The 15,629-nt window shown below is 38.8% G+C and overlaps 1 pseudogene; it reads right to left on the minus strand.

Annotated features, from left to right (window-relative positions):
- Positions 1 to 14,383: 14,383 nt before the first annotated feature.
- On the minus strand, positions 14,384 to 14,673 carry LOC143690449 (dynein light chain 1, cytoplasmic pseudogene; annotated as a pseudogene).
- Positions 14,674 to 15,629: the final 956 nt, after the last annotated feature.

The following is a 15,629-nucleotide window of genomic DNA, read 5'->3' on the forward strand; positions in this document are numbered from 1 at the left end:
CTTAGTGGATATATACAGCATAAAGAAATATTTCCAAACAAAATATTTGGAAACATATAAAGTTTCCAAATATTTTCTCCCATGGCATGGCTGCCTCTCCACTTTTTTTTTTTTTTTTTTTTTACAAAATCCTTTGAAGCACAAAAGGTCCATTTATCTATTTTTTTCTTTCATTGCTTGTGCTTTAGGTATAAAGTCTAAGAAACCACTACCTACCACAAGATCTTGAAGACGCTTCCTACACTTTCTTATAGGAGTTTTCTGGTCCTGGTCCTTATGTTCATATCTTTGATACATTATGAGCTAACTTTTGTATAAGATGTGAGATGTGGGTCCTCTTTCTTTCTTTTGCATATGGATGTCCAGCTCTCCCTGAACCATGTATTGAAGAGACTATTTGGTCCCAGTGAGTTGGACATGGCAGCCTTGTCAAATAGCAATTTGCTATAAATATGAGAATCTATTTCTGAATGCTCAATTCAATTACATGCCAGTGCCATGTTGTTTTGATGATTGTAACTTTGTAATATGCTTTAAAGTCATGTGTGTTAATCCTCCAAACTCATTCTTCCTTTTCAAGATGAGTTTGGCCATTTGGGGCCCCTTATCCTTCTAAATAAATGTAATCATTGGCTTTTCCATTCTGCACAGGTGGCTGTTGGAATTTTTATTGGGATTGCACTGAGTCCATAAATCAATTTGAGTAGAAAAGTGACAACTTAACAATATTTAGTCTCCCAATCCATGAACATAGAATGTCTTTCCACTTATTTAGGTCTTCTTTGGTTTCTTTTAGCAATGTTTTGTAGTTTTTTGTGTACAAATCCTTTACATCCTTGGTTAAATTTATTCCAAGATATTTGAGTCCTTTACTTGTTATTGTAAATGGATTTCTTTTTCTTGAATTCCTTCTCAGTTTGCCCATTAGTAACAGAAATAGTACTGATTTTTTAATGTTGATCTTGTATCCTCCCATTTCCTTAAACTCATTTATTAGCTCTGGTAGCTTATTTGTAGTTTTTTGGCCTTTCTATATATAGGATCACATCATCTGCAAACAGTGAAAGTTTTACTTTTTCTTTTCCAATTTAGATTCTATTATTTCTTTTTCTTGCCTACTATACTTGCTAGAAATTCTAGCACAATATTGAACAACAGTAGTGACAGTGGGCATCCTTGTCTTGTTCCAGATTTTAGAGGGAAAGTTTTTGGTCTTTCACCAATGAGTATGATATTAGCTGTGGGGGTTTTATTGCAAGCATTTTCTTGAGGATTTTTGCTTCTATTCATTAAAGAAATTTGTCTGTAATTTTCTTTTCTTGTAGCATCTTTATCTAACTTTAGTATTAGGGCACCCTTGGCTCATAGAATGAGTTAGGAAGTGTTCCCTGCTCTTCAATTTTATAGAAGAGTTTAAGCAGAATTTTCATTAATTCTCCTTAGAATGACTGGTAGAATTCATTTGTGAAGCCATCTGGCCCTGCGCTTTTCTATGTTGGGAGGTTTTTGATGACTGATTTAATCACCTTACTTGTAATTGATCGGTTGAGGTGTTCTGTTTCCTCTAGAGTTAGTGTATGTTGTTCATGTGTTTTTAGTCATTTTTCCATTTCATCTGTTTTCTGATTGGTTGGCGTAATTGTCTATAGCATTCTCTTATGGTTCTTTTTGCTTCTATGGGGTCAGTAGTGACATCACCCCTTCTCATTTCTGATATTCTTTGAATCTTCTCTTTTTTTTTCCTTTGTCAGTTCAGATAAGGGTTTGTCAATTTTATTGATCTTCTCAAAGAACCAACGTTTGGTTTTGTTTAGTCTCTATTGTTTTTCTTTAATTTTCAATTTCATTTATTTTTGCTCTAATCTTTGTTATTTCTTTCCTTCTACTTACTTTAGATTAGTTTGCTGTTTTTTTCTAATTCTTCCAAGTGTACAGTTAGGTCCTTGATTTTAGCTTTCTTCCTTTTTTAATGTAAGCTTGTAAAGCTATAAATTTACCTCTCAGCACTGCCTTTTCTGCATCCCGTAAGTTTTGATTTGTTGTGTTCTCATTTTCATTAGTCTCAAGATATTTGCTCGTTTCTCTTGCAATTTCTTCTTTGACTCACTAAATGTTTAAGACAGTGTTGTTTAACCTCCATGTTGGTGAATTTTCCAATTCTCTGCCTGTTATTGATTTCCAGCTTCATTCTATTATGGTTGGAGAAAGTGATTTGCATAATTTCAATCTTTTTTAAATTATTGAGGCCTGTTTTATGACCCAACATGTGGTCCATCCAAGAGAATGATCCATAAGCCCTTGAAAAAGGATGTATATCCTGCTCTTTTGGGGTGCAATGCTCTGTTTATGTCTGTTAGATCTAGATCATTTATTACATTATTCAAGTTCTCTGTTTCCTTCCTAATCCTCTCTCTAGATATTCTAGCTAATGATGAGGGTGGTGTGTTGAAGTCTCCTACTATTATTGTAGACACATTTATAACTCCCTTCAGTTTTGCCAGTGTTTTGTGTCCTGCATTTTGGGACACCATGGTTAGGTGCAGAAATATTTATTACTGTTTTTTCTACTTGGTGAATTGCCCCTTTATTAATATAAACTGTCCTTTCCCTCTTATAAGAGTTTTTCATTTAAAATCTATATAAAGTCTAATATTTGTATAGCTACCCCAGCTCTTTTTTGATTATTGTTTGCTTGGAAAATTTTTTTCCTGCATTTAACTTTCAACCTATTTATGTCCTTGGGTCTAAGATGACTCTCCTGCAGGCAGCATATAGATGCTGACTTGTGCCTTTTGATTAGAGAGTTACATCCATTAATATTCAATGCTATTATTGTAAAGGCAGTATTTACTTCAACCATGTATCCTTTGGCTTTTAAACATTATCTTATTTTTATCTCTCTTTTTACCCTTTTCATTACCCTGACCAATAATCTTCATTTTCACACTCTCTTCCAAGCTTTTCTCTCCTGTCTTTTCCTTTCAGCTTGCAGAACTCCCTTTAGTGTATCTTTTATGGCAGGTCTCTTATTAAGGAACTCTCTCAATTTCTGTTTATCTGTTAATATTTTAAACTCTTCTTCATTTTGAAGGACAATTTTTCTGTATAAAGAACTCTTGGCTGCAATTTTTCTCTTACAATATCTTAAATATGTCATACCACGGCCTTTTTGCCTCCACGGTTTCTAATGAGAAATCAGGACTTAGTCTTATTGGGAGTCCCTTGTATGTGATGAATTACTTTTCCCTCACTACTTTCAGAATTCCCTCTTTATCTTTGGCACTTGACATTCTGATTAATTCCAATAGGATTTATGCTGTTTGGTTTATGTTGCACTTTTTAGACTCATACATTTAAGTCTTTCATAAGAAGTTGGGAAATTTGGGGCCATTATTTCCCCAAATATTCTTTCTGCCACATTTCCCTTCTCTTCTCCTTCTAGGATAGTGTGTTAGTTAGGTTCAGGTGTCAACTTAGCCAAGTGATGATGCCCAATTGTTCTATTGCTATGGACAGAAATCCAATATCAGCATGTGAAATTCATCTATGGCTGATTACATCTGTGGTTGGTTAAGGGGAGTCCTTCTGCAATAAATGACATTTAATTTAATTAGCTGGAGACTTAAAAGAGAGAGGTCAGAAGACAGCTCCACAGCTCAGACCCAGACATTTGGAGATACAAAAAGGAAACATCTTGGGGAAAGCCACTGGAACCTAGGAGCCAGGAGAGAAGGCCAGCAGACATTGCCATGTGACAGAGAAACTCAGATGAAAGCTAGCTGCCTTTCCTCTGAGAAACTGTAAATTTGTAACTAAATAAACCCCCTTATTAAAGACCAATCCATCTCTGGTGGGTTGCATTCAAGCAGCCTTAGCAAAAACAGATAGTAATGACACATTTATTTTTGTGCTGTGTTCTGTCATTCAATTCCCTGAGACCTTACTAATTTTTTTCCATTCTTTTCTCCATCTGTTCTTCTGTCTGTAAGATTTCAGAGATTCTGTCTTCTACTTTGCTGATCCTTTCTTTTGCCTGTTCAAATCTGCTATTGTATGCCTCTGGTGTATTTTTCATCTCTTCAGTTGTGCTTTTCATTCCCATAAGTTCTGTTATTTCTTTGCATGTTTTCAAATTCTTCATTATGCTCACCCTGTGTCTTAATAGCCTTTATCTCTTTAGCCCTATTTTCCTTCATCTCCTTAAATTGATTTAGGAGATAAGTTTGAGCATCTTTGATTAGCTTTTCCAAGTTCTGTGTCTCCTTCAACTTTTTAATTTGTTCCTTCATCTGGGCCATATATTCCTGTTTCTTGGTATGGCTTGTAATATTTTGCTGGTTTCTAGGCACCTGACTATCTTAATAAGGTTACTCTGATGGTCAGTTTCTCTCTTTTGCCTAGGGTATTATTGTTGATTAACATTAAATTAAGGCTCTTCTTTGACATTTGCTTCAACTTATTCTAGATATTTAGAATTGCCCATGTTTGATTAAAACAGGGCCAGTGGCCATGAGGAAGTGCAGACCAGTTCCAAAGGGCCCTGGGAAGAGGATCAGGAAAGATGCCAAAAATACCAAAAGGCCTTTTTTTCCAAGCTCCCCTAAGCTGCACTTTCCTGGTCGCCTAGTACATGGCACTCTTTGGTAAACTATTCCCTCCAGCCCTAAGGAGGGAGTGTGCTTTTTCAACCTCCACAGGCTCTACCCCTGGTGGGTCATAGGGACTCCTGTAGGAGCAGACTAGAACCATGAATCAGAGCAGGAACCCAGCATTCCAAACTAGTCAATCATAAGCCACACTCAGCACTCTCTTTACCCTCTCCTTCTCCTAGGGAGGGAGGCCTCCACATCCTTCTCCACTCACAGCAGCTAGCCACAGACTGTACCTAGGATGCCTGTTGCAAGGGTGGGGGATGGGCACCAATCACTGCCACAGCCCAATTCACTCAGTTTCTTTGTCACGTCTTCTCAATTCCCCCATCCTGCTCTTTCCTGGTTCATGTACGGCACTTCCCTGGCCCAGAACCATTGTTTCAGACAGTTTCTGCATAATCCATGAGCTGCTTTTGGAGTGTGTTCTCTAGCTCCTTACTCCACCCTCTTCCCTGGAAGTTCTCCCCCACTACTCTCATCATGGCCTTCAAGCCCTGCACGATCAGTCTCTCTCCAACCACAAGTCTCCTCCCGACCTTCTCACTCTTTGCACTCCAGCCACCATGGACTTCTTTCAGTTCTTCCCGCCACAGGATGTTTGTGCAATCTCTTATTTCTGCCTGTAAAGCTCTCCCTTTATCCTCCTCCCCCTCCTATTACGTAGTTAACAGTCATTCTTTACCTCAATTCAAACATCTGTTCACCAAGGAAGCAATTTCTAACTACCTTCTCAGACTAGGTCAACTTCCTTTGTTCCAAGCAGTTAAAAGCCCTATATACTTCTTCACTGCACTTATCGTAGTTGGCCTTTTATTCTGCTTTTCTGATTATCTGTCTAATATGTGTTTCCAATTGAGTAAGTACACCATAAGGGCCAGAATCATGTCTGTTTTTGTTACCAATATGCTCCTAGAACTTAGCACAGTGCCCAATAAAACCAAAAAACTGTATGCTTAATATATTTGTTGAATGATGAATGAAGCCTCCTACCATGTTAACATCTCACCCATCCCAGAGTAGACAAATAGCTATTCTTGACTTGGAAGACTGACTCACTCCAGGTGTGTTAGGAGGGCCAGGGAGTGGGTCAAAATTCAGTTTCTTATCTTCCTATATGTCTACCAAGCTGTATGTAACCCACTATTATACCACATACTACATGACTGACCTATCATTGCAAACAGTAATAATACATTTGTGTTGCACAATATGCTATTTTCAGAGGGATATAAATGGTATAATTTAGGAAATGTGGGCAAACATGTAGTGAAAATTAAGATGTCTATCCTGTCGTTCAAGGTAGCCTTTCTTCTAGTTGTAAATTTCTAGCCTTATGGGCCTATGGGGATTCTTATTCCCCCATTGGTTTCTGTGGCCACCATTTTATCCTGGTTTTTCTCCTATCTGTTTAGAAGGCTCCTCCTTATTCTTCTGCATGGAATTCTCTTCTTCTGCCAGGCCTGAGCCTCTTTAATCCTCATTCTAAATGCTCCCTTTTTGTTGTTGTTTAACTTTTTATTACAGAAATACTCAAACATATACCAAAGTAAAATGATCAACTGTCATCCTTCAACTTCAACAAATATTGACACAAGGCCAATTTTATTGCATTTTATACCCCTACGTAATTTCCTGCCCACCAACCACTGGATTATTTTAAAGCAAACCCAAGTCATCGCAGTATTTCATCAATAAATATTACAATATGCATCACTAAAAAATAAGGAGTTCCCTGATTGTTTTACTAAAGAAATATTAATTGGATTGTTCAAGTTAATCAACGTGGATCAACATGAGGGCTACACACTGGACTTGGTGGCTCTAATTTATAGGTTTCTTCTCCCTATTTTCCTTGCATTCTATTTGCTGAAGAAGCAAGGTCATTTATCCTGTAGAATTCCCCACACTTTAGATTTATTAAGTGCATCCTCCTAAGATGTTTAATATGTTCCCTCTCCCATCTATTTCCTGTAAACTAGCAATTAGATCCAAAACCTTAGTCAGATTTAAATTACACTTTTTGATATGGATATTTCATAGAAAGTGTCATATACTTCCCATTACATCACATCAGAAGGCTCAGAGTGTCTGGTTGTCTCTGTTCTTGATGTAAGAAATTTATCAGCAGGTTCAGGTGGTACCAGCTTGATCCAAACATTTTACAGTTCCCCATGAGCCTTTCACCCAATGATTTTAGCACCACTGATGATCATTACATGCCTCTACCATCTCATTAGGGGCTTCCAAATGGTGATGGTCTAATTCTATAATTCTTTTTAAATTTAGTAGCTAGATTTTTCCATAAAAAAAAGAAATTTCCCTTACCAACTCTTTGCTTACTCTGAGACACAGTTTATAGAAGAAAAACAGAATAAAAATATTTGATTTTCCCCCTTTATTTACTAGTTCTTGGAACAATCAAAGGTGACAGTGTCCTCCAAAGGTTTTTGTTTTGTGTATCACTATGAATTCATGGATTTATACACGGTGATTTACTTTAATCACTGAAGTCATTATTCTTCACAATACGTAAATTGCCCCATCTTTGGCCAGTGGGACCCCCGTGTGCTTTTTTATTTTTATTTTTTTTTCAAGTACATTTTAACAAGTAGTTATAGAACAGATTTTAAAGTTTGGTATGATTTTTAAAGTTCCATGATTTTTCATTTTTTTCTTCTTCTAGCTGCTCCAAGACACTGGAGACGAACAGAAATATCAATACAATGATTCAGCAGTCATACTCATTTGTTGAATCTTATCTTTTGTTATACTCCTCCTTCTGTTTAAATAACTTATATACATAAAAGCAATAAATTTCAAAGTACACCGCAACAATTAGTTGTGGAACAGATTTCAGAGTTTGGTATGGATTACAATTCCACAATTTTAAATTTTTATTTCTCCTGGGCCCTTTTGACATGACCTAACTTGTCTTTAATAGACTCCTTGCTTTCTGGTACAACAAGATGTCCTTGGATTATCTTGTACATTTCCCTACCCAGATCTCGGTCAGCAATTTCTCCAGACACGCATGCAGCCTGGTCACTTGTATATTCTGAACAACCTATGGTTTCAATTTCCCCAGTCTGTAATCAGAAACACTCCAAATGGAATGCTCCTATTCTGATTTTTCTCCTATACTATAGATCTGTATATTTACCAGATGACTGGACATCACCATTTCAATGTCCATTAGGCACTTTTTAAATTCAACTCGTTCAGATAAAAGCACATCAGTTTTCCCCCTAGATATGATTTTTATGATGTCCTTCCTTAGTATCAGTAATTGGGGTCAGGTCAGAGCAAGACTGTTAGAAACATGTGGAAATGCATTCATCACAGATGTAACAATTCCTCACATAGATGAGGACAGTGACAACCCTTTGAATTTGATAAAATCTCCTCCTTCGGGGTCCCCTCTACGGAAGCAGGTAGTTGGAGGTCATATGGTCCCTCAGGAAATGCCTGCACAAGAAGATATAGTTGGTGCCATCCAAGACCGTACAGAATCCAGTGTTCATGACTAAGAATACACATCCAGATCTACTTGTGGATGAATCAAATTAGCTTCTAGAAATCAGATGCCCAGATGATCAAGGACTAGTTGGCATTTTCATCTGGAACGTACATCAAGAGATGCAATCAGCATCTTATAATGTTCATGGAAGCTAAAAACATTACCTCCTTTCTTTTTTTCCTTTTCCTGCCAAACAAATCAATCACAGCTTATCCTATACTTATCTGTAAAAAAAGTATTTTCTGCTAATTTTTTTCCAGTTTATTTTCTCCTACTTTGTCATTAAAATCGAATGTCTTATCTGGCTCTCTACATAGTGTACTTTGATTGTATCTTGGCTTCGACTCTTCCAATTTCTAGAATGTGGGGGAGGAGGGAGACAGAGCTGACTTCTCCAACGGCTATGTTGTGTTCCCACTCATTTCTTGGGTAGCTGATGGATCTTTGGGAGAAACACCATAAGGCTTCATGAATGGAAAACTACCGATGACAGAATTGTTCATCTCTTTGGCTTCCAGTTTGGATGGGCCTGCATTAACATTGAAATGCAGCATGAGTAGCTCTTTGGTTTACTGTTACATCCATATGGCTCATCAACCCCGCACTTCCCTTAGTTTGTTGCCTTTGCTTAATATGGCCCTGCTGAAGTCCCCTTGGGGGAAGGGTGAGAAAGGGGGAAAATTCAACTTCCCCAAGTGGAGAATTCTTGATATTCTCACAAGCAGTCGGAACAACCAAAGCAATAGGCTGAGCCCCCAATCTTGGGTTTTGTTCATATGAAACTTAACCCTGCAAAGAATAGGCTAAGCCTACTTAAAATTAGGCCTAAAAGTCACCCTCAAGAGAACCTCTTTTGTTACTCAGATGTGGCCTCTCTCTCTCAGCCAACACAACAAGCAAACTCATTGCCCTCCCCCTCTCTACATGGGACATGACTCCCAGGGGTGTGGACCTTCCTGGCAACATGGGACAGAAATCCTAGAATGAGCTGGAACTCAGCACCAAGGGATTGAGAAAACCTTCTCAACCAAAAGGGGGAAGAGCGAAATGAGATAAAATAAAGCATCAATAACCGAGAGATTTCAAACAGAGTTGAGAGGTTATCCTGGAGGTTATTCTTATGCATTAAATAGATATCACCTTTTTAGTTAAGGCATAACAGAGAGGCTGGAGGGAACTTCCTGAAAATGTAGAGCTGTGTTCCAGTAGCCATGTTTCTTGAAGATGATTGTATAATTATATAGCTTTCGCAATGCGACCGTGTGATTGTGAAAACCTTGTGTCTGATGCTTCTTTTATCTACCTTATGGACAGATAGGTAAAACATATGGATTAAAAATAAATAAATAATAGGGGGAACAAATGTTAAAATGAATTTAGTAGATTGAAATGTTAGTGATCAATGAAAGGGAGGTTAAGGGATATGGTATGTCTGATTTTTTGTTTTCTTTTTATTTCTTTTTCTGAATTGGCGCAAATGTTCTAAGAAATGATCGTGATGATGAATATATAACTATGTGATGAAATAAAAAAGAATGTTCATATTGTATGTTGATTGGTTTTATTAATAAAAGTTAAAAAAAAACAAATAAAATGATGGCCCTGCTAACCCACAAATCTATTTGAAATGACTTCAAACATGGCTTTTCTAGAGTATGTAATCCATTCAAAGCAGCATAGCAATCACGTGGAATTTCAGCACTGAGATTTAGACAATGTGGTGAATTTGAACTCAAATATGATTGAATCCTGGCACACACTGGCTACAACAGCAATAGCATTCACTCATTGTTCAAGCCAAACACCTGGCCTCAGCCCTGGGCTCCTCTACTTCCCTCACTTCCCTTCCCAGTCGCATGCCCAAACTATGACCCACTCACTAATTCTCTCTCTCAACCCCTTCTTCCTTTTCTATAACAAAGCTCACTCCCTCAGTTAATAATTTCTCTCCAGGGTCACTGCATTGCCTCCTGCCTAATAATGCTGAATTTAGTTCACTCCCTTCAAGCCCTCCTCTATTGCAGAGTACTCTAAACAGTTGGGGGGTCTTTTTCTTTTATTTTTTGCATCCTGAGTATAAAGGTATTGATGAAGCTTAGAAGTGGATGTACACTTGAAATTTTTATTTAGACTAGACTAGATTATTCAATCCTGAAAGTGAGTCTTCATCACCTAAAAAGGGCTGAAAGCAACAGGAAAGTGATGAATTAAGCAATCTGTCCAAGATGTCATTGAGAGGCAGTGAAGAGAGAGAGCATGTTTTTTGGCAGAGATTGGAGTGAGATTGAAGAACCACTCCCTGTTCCCCCTCTACTAAATTCAGCCTATTGAATAAACTCTTCACCCACAGCTAAGCTAAATCTTTCTGGCCAGATTTGCCCGGTCCTGAAATAAAGCACAGAACTGGTTGGCTACACAGCCATCAGGGACTGACTAGATGCTGACTCTTCAAATCAAAGATGAGTACGAGAGGTCCAGAAGCAAACACGAGGGACCCCATAAGTCCTCTCATGATGTGGCGCCACTGCCTGACAGGATCTCACCAGCATGCAGCTGAGAAAATGACAGAGATGGTGCAAATGTTTCTATGGTTCTCGCAAGATCAAAACCCAATTTAGTTGACCTCAAACCTGGCTTGAAATGGGTTTGGCAGGCAAAGTTTAAGGCTTATGATTTTTTTCCTGTTTTCCCCCCTCAAAGCAAATTAGTCTAAAAGACAGTATTACAAGTGACCAAAAGTTAGAAAAACTGGCCTGCAAATGTTCTGAAATTCTTTGTCACTTCCAATTTTTTTTTTGCAACTGAGTATGGTTTCACTGGGGAGGTTATTGGCATAGGAGGTGACAGCTTGAATGGCAAAACAGGATGTGATTCTACCAGGGGCCCCCTGCATTGCTGCAATCTATGAGAATTAATTGGTCTTAGGTTTTTTGTTATTGTCAATGATGGTGGTTTTTAGTTTTTGTTTTCCAGTTTTTTTCTTTTTCTTTCCTTCTTTTTTTTCTTTTGAAAAGCCTCAGAAGGAAGGACACTGAATAGGATTCTTATTTGCATAGAGCTCAGTCCGGCTGGGCCCCAGCAGGGGTGAACTGAGGACATTCTGAGCTGCCTTCTTATTTGGCAAGGGCAGGAAGTCAGCTGCAAGAAGCTACTACTTTTCAAACCTGGGTGGCTTCTTCTTTTTCCTCTCCCTGTCATTCCTCTTGGAAGAAACCATAAACTTAATTTCAAACAGAACACAAATACACAAACAGTTGGTAAGGAAAGAAAAATGAAGGCAGCCAAATACGCCAGGCTGGCCCGATCACTCTTCACCAGACGTTTTTTTTCCTCCTGATTTAATTAAGATGCTCAAGACATCAAATTAGAAATGTCGGAGGCTGATTGAAAGGGCCGGCTAGTAGCCTGCCGCCGTACCCAGAGGATGGCTGGCGATGGTCGACGGTGACCAGCAATGTCCCAAGAACCCTCTTTCCACACAGCACTGAGTCGGCAGCAAGGGGCACAGCCACATGTGGCAAATCCAAACCTGGGTTTGGACCTCATCTCTGACTTGAGCAGAATAAGCCAAAGCTGAGGGAAATGGCTACAACAGTCCAAAGCAAATTAGCTGTTCTCACTGATTTTCAGAGGTACTTCGATACTTCAATTCCAGTTTTTCCTCTTGATTTGAATCTTTCACACATAAATGTCTCCTTCTAACTAACTGTATTACCTGTACCTTACTGTCTGTTACCCGAGGACATTGTATAAAGAGACACAAATATAGCAATTTTTCTCTGTTAGAGATGACAAAAAGGCCGCCACCCACATATCAAAGGAAACTTTCTGTAGGTGGTATCTGGCCAAGATTCATGCCGTCTCTCTCAGTTAAAACAATAAATTCCTCCCCAACAGAGGCTGTAAACAGACAGTAATACTGTATATTTATTTCTATGTTGCCTCTTTCCAAGGAGCTAAAAGTACTGGGAGAGTTCAAAATAGTAATACAGCATGTGGTAGTATTTAGATATGCCTATAAGCTTCACTTTCACAAAAAGGTTACATCATTCTTATAATAAAATTGAATTATCTATTTCCCACAGCAGACCCTGTACACTGGTAAAGGATGTATTCACAGACCTTTAAAGAACTCCAGATTATTGAATCAAAATGTTTCCACAGTTTAGTAACTCTCTCCTATAATCATGTTCTCATTGTGTCACAAATCCTACAAATATCTTCATATGACAAGTCATCTTTTCAATTTTCATTAGTATTTTCTCTCCTACTTAATTGCTATCCATATTTTCACCAGCAACAAAAAGTATTTTTTTTACCTGGAAAATCTATGACATCTGCTAATCCCCTGGTCTTCTCACTAGCTAAGTGTCTAAATCCCAGATTATCAAGAGCTTGCACTATAATTCAAGATTAAACCTCAGCAAAATAAAAATGACTACATATTATGGACCATCAGGGTTGATTTGAAGGTCAAAATCACGAAGAGTCTGTGCGTACCCATACAGTAAAACAAATGTGCTCTTCAGCTATCCGGAGGACTAACTCTAAAACAGGGGTTTCTCAGGCATTCTTCTATATGGTTATTTCTGCCCAGGACATGATTTGTACTTTGGTTATTTTGAAGTGATAAAATGTCATATTCTAGCAAGGTTCCATTTTTATTTACCATGGAGATTTCCATTTCATTAGTCTTAGTACTGGGTAGTAAAGAATTTAACCTTGCCCAAAGGGAAGTCAGCTCCTTAGAGGTAATTTCTAAAGCCTTGGAATGTCCTGCCTGATAAGAATGTCTTTATTTACTTGGGGCCTTGGGCCATGTCAGATAGTCTAACAATGTAGTTTATGGTGGTGGCTTGAAACTGTATTTACTGCAGAAAAAACATGTTCTTAAACTTAATCCATTACTGTGGGTGTGAACCCATTATAAGTAGGCTTCTTGATGAGGTTACTTGGGTAAAGGTGTATGACTCACCTCAATCAGATTGGAACTTAATCTTATTACTAGATGTCATGGTCAGGTTCAAGTGTCAACTTGACCAGGTGGTGGTACCTGTTTGTCTAGGTTGGGCAAGTGCTGGTCTGTCTTTTGCTATGAGGATATTTCATAGAATTAAATCATGATCACGTTGGCTACATCCACAGCTGATTCCATTTATAATCAGCCAGGGTGAGTGTCTTCTTTAATGAGTGATGCTTGATCTAATCACTGGAAACCTTTTAAGGAGGATTCAGAAGAGACAGGCTCTCTTCTTGCTTTGGCCAGCAAGCCTCTTCTGTGGAGTTCATCCAGACCCTCCATTGGAATTGTCAGCTTCACAGCCTGCCTATAGATTTTGAACTCGAGATTCCCACAGTTATGTGAGACACTTTTATAAATTTTATATTTGTGAATATTTCCTGTTGATTCTGTTTCTCTAGAGAACCCTAACTAATACACTAGAGTTCTTTATAAACAGAATGAAAATCAGACAGAGAGAAAGAAAGCCACAGAGGGAGCAGCTAGAAGCTGAAATCAACAGAACTGGAAGAGAAGTGAAAGGCCAGAAGAGATTGCCATGTGTCTTGCCATGTGACAAGTCAAGGACTAAGGATCACCGGCAGCCAGCCCCAGAATGCTACAGTCTTCTGAGAGGAAGCATCACCTTGATGATGCCTTCATTTGGACTATTTTCCAGCCTCAAAACCATGAGTGAGTAAATTCCCATTGTTTAAGCCAGCCATTGTGTGGTATTTGCTTGAGTAGTCTATAAAATTAAAGCATGCATCATCAACTTGACCTCCAGATGGGGTGCAGCCTGGGGTCAGCCACATGAACAGCCAATCAGATCTACATGACAAAGCCTGGATAAAATCTCTGGACACCAAGGATCAGGAGAATTTCCCTAATGGGAAATACTCCAAGCCTATTGTCATACATTGCTGCTGGGAAAGTTAGCGCTGTCTGCAACTCCACTGGAAGAGGACAACTGGAAGCTCCACACATGGAACTTCTGTTCCCTAACTTCATAGCAACTAAAATAATTTCCTCTTCTCCAGTTTATTCAATTACTTTGCTTTGTTTTGTTTTGCTACACAACAAACTAGAACAGAGAATGCCCCACACAAAACAACACAATAAAGTTTCAGAGATCAAGGTGTTCCCTTAGCAAGGCTAAGGACTTCAGTCTCTGTATTTGGAGTTTAGGCTGCAGCCTGTTTTTTGGGTGACTCACTAGCTAGGTGGCACAATCCACGCTTTAACCACATTTGAACAGCGAATGGCCACTTGGCCCAGGTACAAGTAGATGCAATGCCTGGTTTCACCCGTCATATAAAGTGCAAAGTGCCCCCACAATGCAGTGCCAGGTGGGGTTGTACTTCTTGTCAAACTCCTTCTTGATATGAGCCACAATGTCCTTCTCAGTTACATCTCTCCAATGACTGAGCAGCACGTTCCACCAAGTCCTGTTGCATTTCCTCTGACATGTCTGCATTTTATATCATAGCCTTTCATTCACACATGATTGCCAAGGAGCAGTGTTGACCTATTGCAATGGTCTCCTGGGGCACGGGGTAGGGTGGCTTAGGTCTGGTAAGAGCTGTATTGCTCCCAAAGCCTTGGTGCATCCTCAATTACATTTAACATCTACACCTTTTTTTCTGAGCTTTTTTTCTTTAAGTGCAGGATTTTAGAGGACAGGGTCAATTATGATAAATTGTATGCAATTCTTTTATACTGAATGACATCAGCAAATTGTTTTAATGTATTCTTATTGTGGTAAAATATACATAATAAAAATTTGACCATTTTTAAGTGTACAATTCTGTGACATTAAGTACACTGACGATGTTGTTTAACCTTCACCACTATCTATTTCCAGAACATTTTCATCATCCCCAAAAGAAACTCTGTACCCATTAAGCAATCGCTCCCTATCCCCCTTCCCTTCAGCCCCTGATAACCACTATTCTTTCTATCAATTTGCTTATTCTACATATTTTATATAACAGAAATCATATGATGTTTTACTAAGTCTCATTTGTGCCTATGCAATGTGTGTTGGCTATTCTCCAGTCTGTTTCTCAAACTTAGGCTGTCGGGTTATGTTCTCAGACCCATGTCCCCAGTACCTAGTGCCTCCTTCTTAGCACTGGTCCTCCATCACCCAATACCCGATACCCATTAGCCTAGTTCCAGGAACCTAACCATCCTCTTGTCTAATCTCCACCTCTAACTATCTATCTACCTCCTTGCCCATTATGACCGTTCTCTTATTCCTACCCTATTATTTTGGACCTGGGTTCTAGGACCTTCCCTTCTGCCCTCCAGCTTGCCCTGCAACCAAGCTTCAAAGCCTGGTCCAAATTCTTAGGACTTTACAGCCTGCCCACCCATTCACAACATTCTAAGTCTCATTGGTACCTGCAGCTGGGCTCTCTCCCTATCTGCTTTCCCCACTATCACCCCAACCAACACA

This window comes from Tamandua tetradactyla, chromosome 7, assembly GCF_023851605.1.
Source record: "Tamandua tetradactyla isolate mTamTet1 chromosome 7, mTamTet1.pri, whole genome shotgun sequence".
Classification (NCBI taxonomy): Eukaryota; Metazoa; Chordata; class Mammalia; order Pilosa; family Myrmecophagidae; genus Tamandua; species Tamandua tetradactyla.